General features: G+C 29.2%; 1 long non-coding RNA gene and 3 other non-coding genes across 4 annotated transcripts; 1 reads left to right on the forward strand and 3 right to left on the reverse strand.

The window, feature by feature from the left end:
• The first annotated feature begins 434 nt into the window (after window positions 1-434).
• LOC110601208 lies at window positions 435-2742 on the forward strand. Its single transcript, XR_002485787.2, has 2 exons — window positions 435-1554; window positions 1615-2742. It is a non-coding gene; the product is annotated as an uncharacterized LOC110601208 (long non-coding RNA).
• A 1724-nt stretch (window positions 2743-4466) lies between these two features.
• On the reverse strand, window positions 4467-4554 carry LOC122722041. The gene has a single exon (XR_006348892.1). It is a non-coding gene; the product is annotated as a small nucleolar RNA snoR114 (small nucleolar RNA).
• Window positions 4555-4563: 9 nt separating this feature from the next.
• On the reverse strand, window positions 4564-4634 carry TRNAG-GCC. Its single transcript has one exon. It is a non-coding gene; the product is annotated as a tRNA-Gly (tRNA).
• A 1190-nt stretch (window positions 4635-5824) lies between these two features.
• On the reverse strand, window positions 5825-5911 carry LOC122722039. The gene has a single exon (XR_006348890.1). It is a non-coding gene; the product is annotated as a small nucleolar RNA snoR114 (small nucleolar RNA).
• Between the last annotated feature and the right edge of the window lie 1508 nt (window positions 5912-7419).

Genomic DNA, 7419 nt, shown 5'->3' on the forward strand with positions numbered 1-7419 from the left:
TATTGGCAATTACTTCGATTTTAAAGTCAATGATTCGTATGAGATGGGCGAGTAACAATGTAGTAGATTGAGTACTTCAAATTGAATGTTGATGTATGATTACTTTTATACTATAAAAAAATAAAGTTAATTATTATTTTCTATGAAATGTGAAGTTAATGGCCAGTGAATAATAGATTTCATTTTTGTAAAGATTCTCTTGCTCATGTGGCAATAGTCAATAATAATCCATAACAGTCAAGTGATAATGATCAAGTTCGCCTATGATGGGTGAGTCTTGATTGTCCCAAGTCATAAGTCCCTGAAGGCTAACGACCTGACATTGCAATGCAACGATGACCAAGTCAAAGGGGACAATGATTGAGTCAAATCCATGTCATGACTAAAAGCCAATGATACATGGTCAAAAGTTTTTCACTAGATAGGTGAAACATGACTCATATTAGAAGTCTCCCCACAAGTATTTGATTCTTCATATTTGAAGGTAGTCCTATCCAGCTAGTCGACGCGTGTAAGCTTTTTATTGGCCGCATTTATATGTCGCTTCACATGTGCTTGATTTCAACATTGATGCCTCGTTCTCTCCCACATATTTATTGCTCTTCATTATTGCCTTTACTTTTAAACCGTAATTTCCCCATCTTCTCTCATTTTTGCCTTATCTTTGCTTGCGTATCTACTTTCTACGTCTTCTTTTTCAGTGCTTTCATTTCGCCATTTCCATTCTCATCTTCATATTCCCAAGTGATTTCACATCCTTCCTCATGAACTTTATGGTTTTTATTGAGAATGATTTAGATCAGCTAGTCATCTTCTTCCTTCCCTACCCTAGAGTCTGTATGCACTCTATAAACAACTCCTCTATAAATTCGTCCTTGAATTAATTCTTCCAATTCCTTTTACAACCAAATACATGCTCCTGCTCTAGTCATGCCTTCGAGGGAAAACCATAGTGACGGAGAAAGCCTGATTATTCACGATACTCACTCAATTATAATAAAAAGGCATCTGGAGCATTTAACGACAATTTATCAAATCTTGAATGACTTGTTTAAGGTTCTAGCTCCAAGGTCCAACGTATGTGCCAACTGAGTAGCCCCTGAGGACACCATAATTGTTTATAAGGAACAAATGAGGCAGGGTTAAGGTTCCTTATGGACCTTTTTTTATCCAAGATTTGGCCTTCTACAAGCTTTATGTTGTCCAAATTCACTCCAATTGCTAGAGGTTTCTATGTCAACTAAAGAGATGGAAAAATAAGTCCTTTCTCGTGAGGCACCGAGTCTCACAAGGTTTGGCAGCCTTCAAACTGAGTGGAATTTTCCTTACAAAGCTTCAAAAGGAGGGTAAAAACCATACCCAAGAAGAAATTGAGTCGATTGAGTGCTTGAAGAAACTTGCCACACAAAGGAAGCTTTATGTAACGGTAGGAGTAAGGAAAGTTACGCTGCTATGGTTAAGTCAACAGGAGGCAGAAAGGGCAAGGGATTCCAGACCAACCACCCAGGCTATGGATCCCTACTGATTACTTGGGCAAGAGCCCCCAAGACAAGGGTACAAAAGTAACAACTTTACTATTAATCTGCAATACTTACTAACTTTTTGTTTATGTAGGTATGGCTAGAGGAAAAAAGAAGATGGGCTGAGTCTGTTCATGCCGCAAGAAAAGACAAAGCCCCTGCCACCCAGAATGCTCCTTGTCCCAAGCATCCTTAGGGCGCAGGAATAATGATTGAGCTGTAAGAAAATCGGCCACTTCCTCCTTGTCCTCAACAAACTAATCTTTCCTTATTGCCTAAGAAACTATCAAAAGTCCTCCTTCACCTCCTCCACCGCCTCCGATTCCAAGACCAAGGCAACCTGAGGCAGTAGGGTCTTCTTCCAAGCTAATGAGCATTAAAAAGCTAGCAGATGTGTGCACCCGAGTTGATTGCCTTCTCGATACTCCTAAGCTTTCCTCCCTAATAGCCAAGATAGTAATGTTACATGGTGACCAAAATTGTTTGGCAATCGAGATGGACGATCTATTTCTACATGGGGTTGATACCTCAATGGAGATTGTTTTAACTCGCAGATGGCAAGGGAGAGAGAAAAAGCTATGAAGAATGAGTTCGGGACTTCCAAATATGGAGAAGTATTTTGATGGAAGAGAGTCAAGGTTTGAAGGCTTGAGTGGAGGAGATCAAGACAATAATAAATGAGACTATGAAGTCTGTTGAGAAGTTGCAAGTTAATCTTCTACGAGCAGATTCTTAAAAAGTTGAGTTCAATAGGAGAGCAAGGCCAACAGAGGAGAGGTCGCAGGGGCTGGAAGGGAGGATTAGAGAGTTTGAGGTCCAGCTAAAGGAGTCTTGCGCTACTACTGCTAGGGTCCCCCAACTTGAACATGAGCTAGATAAGAGTGTATCCTAGGCTGGCAGGCTCTAAGTTGAAACTCAAGAGGCTGTGAAGCCAATTAAGGACTTAAGCTGGATTGATGACTTAGTCCCTGAAGACGATGAAGATACTAAGATCCTCAATTTCCTCTAAAGTTGAATTCCTTAGGCCTCATGATTCAAACATAAATGATGTAAATATAAATGCCTCTTGCACTGCGGTTAGGGAGGAGGGAAACAAGGACCCTCCTGCCTAGTAGCTGTAGACATTTATTAATGAAATATTTTTCATTTTTCGAATCTTTTAGCTTCTTGTTTTTAAGAACTCATATCCTAACTAATAAAGTATTTTAGAGTTTAACACCTATCTCGTCTGGCAGTGATCTGCCAGGTCGCGTTTTATGGCACGTCTATATCTTGAGAAATTTTTGGGACTAACACCTTTGGCACACTTGGAGGTGACCCGCCTTAGGGTGTTTCCATGACATTCTTTATGCCTTGGAAGTTTTTGTAGCTAACTCCCTTGACTTGCCTACTGGTGACTCATTGTGTGGCAAATTTCTAGACTTTCTATGCCTTGAGAAGTTTTAGGGCTAAATGGAAGCTTCCTATGACTTTGTCCAACATCCAAGGCGGAAGCAAAATTAGATTTGGGTAAAATCACAAAATTTTAAAATTTTTCTTAATTACTATAATTTCATACTCAAATGCTATAATTTTATTAGTCAATTAAACATTCAACATAAATAAATTATCACACAACAATTGTGTTTAATAAAATTAATCTATTAAACAATATGAAGAAAATTAGATATTAACTATCCTAAAGAAAATTTATAATCCTACCTCTTATAGTGCAGATCTAAACTTTACTTGATGACATTTAGAACTTCAAATGTAGACTCTCTGATCTATCCACATGAACCGATCATATAATCCACCACCCATGACCTAAATCTTTTGTCTCCAAGTTTCTCTTAAATGCTAAAAATAAGTGACAAAGGTTTTTTCACAGGCTAAATGGGAAGAGATAGAGTTAACAATTAACTCACACCAATGGAGATAAAAAAGGTATTCTCTCAATTATGAAGATGAAGAAGTGGAAAATGAAGAGAGAAGCTCTCAATTTTGTGGTGAAACAAAATGAAACTAAGCCATGCCATATACTCACCCCTCTCCCTTTATATACAGTTGGGTGGATGGGTTGTGGTTAGAAATTTATATCTCTAACTCCTAAACTCTTCTGAATAATCTCTAGACGGTGTATAATATTATTTTAGATTAGAGTGAATTTTTCATATATCACATATATCTATTAATTTTTTAATTTAACTAATTAAATTAGTCTCTATTAATTTAATTAATCAATTAATTACTTAGTCATTAATTAATAATCTCATAATTTTAATTAATTTGCATTAATTAATTTGCATTAATTTAACTAACCAAATTCATTAATCAGTATTAATAAATTATTGGACTTGCCCAACATTTGGTCTTGGGCGCAATATATGTTTTTACTGTTAAGTAACTCAAGCCCACTGGGAAATAGTGTTTCGTGAAGAGAATATCTTACGAGAGATAAAATACAAGATTAAATTTTTAAGTCTTATTAAAACACTATATTGAGAGTATGAAATACATTCTATGGATTGAAAATCTTATATATATTTTGTTTCAACAGGTTATGTTCCAGTGGAATAAAGAGTAGACAATTTATTGATTAGTGAACAGTTAGGTAGAATTTTAATTAAAACTCCATATTCATTCAATACTGTAATTCTAAGTAGCTCTTAAACTATGAAATTATATGCATAGTTTAAATATCGTGATTATACATAGGCTATCTGAAACAAGGTGATTTTTTATATTTTTATTTAATTTTTTATCCTATAGAATTTTTATTTTTTCAATATTAATTAAGTATGGAGCAATGAAATTTAAATTAGAATGTTATAAGATTGAATCTTGATATATTATTAAATATGAAATAATTTGTCATATTTCATTCTGTTAGTAAAATGGAGCATCCTTTTTAACACTATTGCGTAGCATGTAAAAATCAATGAAAAAAGACAGAAACAAAAACTAGAGCTCAGTCGCGCTAAATATCATCTTGAGATTCAGATGAGCTGATGGACCCCATCCATCAATTTCAGCGCCGCATTCATCACAGCTCCTGTAATCTTGCACCAGCCGGGAATCGAACCCGGGTCTGTACCGTGGCAGGGTACTATTCTACCACTAGACCACTGGTGCTTCTATGGTTTAGCCTACTTATATAACAAATTTTCATATGAATAAACATTATTAATTTTTAATAAAGCTATTTATAACTAAAAATTTTTTAATTCTAATTGAAATATAAAAGTAAAATAAATTTTAATTAAAATAAAAAAATAAAATAAATTATAGTTGAAATAGAAAAGTATAAGATAATTTTATTTAAATAAAAAATTAAATCTAATTTTACTAATTAAAAAAATCTTAATTAAATGTGGATTATTCGAAGATTTCATAATTCAAGAATTGAAAAAAATTTAGCTACTCTGAAGGAAATTTATGTCAAATTTTCTCAGTTGAAATTTGTCAAAAATAAACTAATCCAATACATATTTGCTATCCAACATTTATTCTTGTTGGATCTAAATAAATTTTAAATAATAATATTGAAAGCACACAATAATTTAAATTTTAAAATTATCATAATAAAAAATATAAATTAAAATAAAAAAATACGAATTTAGACCGTTAACTCCTACAAGTAATTTTAATACATAATTTATTATTGAAAAATCTTGTTCTTTTCGTACTTGCATCGGAATATGTTGAATAGCATTATAAAATTTTTATTAAAAACAGTTTATTGATTTTTATTATTTATTTCTAAAGAATTTTTTTAAAAAGACAAATTTTTAAATTTTTATATAAAAATAAGTGATAAAATTATTTTTTTTAAATATGATAATTAATAATAAAATAAAAATATATAATTTTATAAATTGAATAATATAATTTTAAATAAATTATCATGTGATTTGATATTTTTTTGAAAAGAGTCATATTATTTATTCTGTGAAAAAAAAATTATTTTATTTTATTCTGTTAGTAAAGTGGAGCATTTCATCTAACACTATTATAAATATTGTGTAGCATGCAAAAATCAATTAAAAATAATTTTTTAATTAAAATAAATTGTATTTTACTTCTTAAAATTAAGTAAAATATATATTTTAATTATATATTTTTAAATTTAGCCATAAAATTTTATTTTATTATTAAAAATAATTATTAATTTTATATTTTTACAAATTGATTCTTAAATATTATAATTAATTATAAATAACTACTTATATTTTTCACATTATTAAATTTTAACATCTTATATTTAACAATAAAATAAAAATTAAATTTGAAGGGAACAGCGGTAAAAGACAAAAACAAAACTAGAGCTCAGTCGCGTTTAATATCATCTTAACATTCAGATGATGCTGATGGACCCCATCCATCATTGAGCGCCGGATTCATCACAGCTCAAGTAATTTTGACCAGCAAGGAATCGAACCCGAGTCTGTACCGCGGCAGAGTACTATTCTACCACTAGACCACTGGTGCTTCTTTGATTTAGGCCTATTTGAAATTTAAGGAAATATATAAACTTTCAAAAGGTTTAATTTTCAACATAATTTGGTTTATTCATCAAACATATATTACTTATTTGGTAGACATGACTTTTCATTTTCTTATTCAAACGTTTATCCAAATCAATAAATATTTTTTAAATGAGAAATTAAAATTGATAAATGAATATATTTTTTTTTTATTGGGAGATTAGAGATTTAAAATTTCATTTATTGAGGTGAGTTATATACCAAATAAAATAATGAATAAATAGTTATTAACTGAATTCATATGAGACTAATTAAATAAGAAAACATAAATGTCTTTGAAATATTCAATGTTGTGAAAGGCTGATGATATACAAAGCATAGAACAAAAGGTACTCGAGCAGCATATGTTTTATTTTGCCAACTTTACCCTTCAGCCTTCAGTAATAATTACTGCTACTGGTATATATAAAACTGGAGAATATTGGCATTTTATAAAATATCCTTAGTGACTTAATATCGATACATTTAAAAAAATCAAATTATTTTTAGAATTGTTTTATATATATATATATATAAGAGTAGAATATAGAGATTTCCAATAATACCCTTGATAATTTAATATTATTATAATAAAAATCAAATTCAGCTATTCAAATTAAATTAATTTAAATTTTATTATACAAAATAATTTTAGAGTTCACTTAAATTTAAAATTTTTAAAATTTTTAGTCCTATCTATACTAATTTTATTCATTATTATTCTAAGTAAAATTTTACTACAGCAAATACGTTAAAAAACGTTGATATTATAAAAATTATTGGTGCTTATAATAAAAAATCATAAAACTAATATTTAATTATATTTTTAGTATAATAATACTAATTTTAATTATAGTTTGTTATTATTTTATTGTGTTATGCTATTAATTAATAATTAAAAATCATTAATTACTTTTATAAAGACGCTATTTACAAATAAAAATCTATAATGTATTTTTATTATATACAAAAGTGGGAAGAAGATAATAATGACATTACTAAAATTATATCCTCATTATAATTTTATTTTATTACTATAAAAAAAATAAATTTTATTAGAAAATTAAAATTAATTTATTTTAATTTTTATATTAAAATTATTTTACAGTTTATATAAATTTAAAATACTTAGTTCTATTATTTTATTTTTAATAAGTAATATTAGCAGTGACAGGATAATTTATGAAAGGAAAAAAAAAGAAAAAAAAGTGATGAGTGTATAATAAATCTTTTTTGTTGTTTAAATTGATACATAATATTATATGATCATTTTATTAAATTAATAAAAATGATATATTTTTTAAATGACATTAAAAATATTAAATAAGAAAAAAATATAATAAATACATTTTTTTTTCTTCCATTTCTATGCAATAAAAATTTCGTGAATCTCA

This window comes from Manihot esculenta, chromosome 15 (assembly GCF_001659605.2).
Source record: "Manihot esculenta cultivar AM560-2 chromosome 15, M.esculenta_v8, whole genome shotgun sequence".
Classification (NCBI taxonomy): Eukaryota; Viridiplantae; Streptophyta; class Magnoliopsida; order Malpighiales; family Euphorbiaceae; genus Manihot; species Manihot esculenta.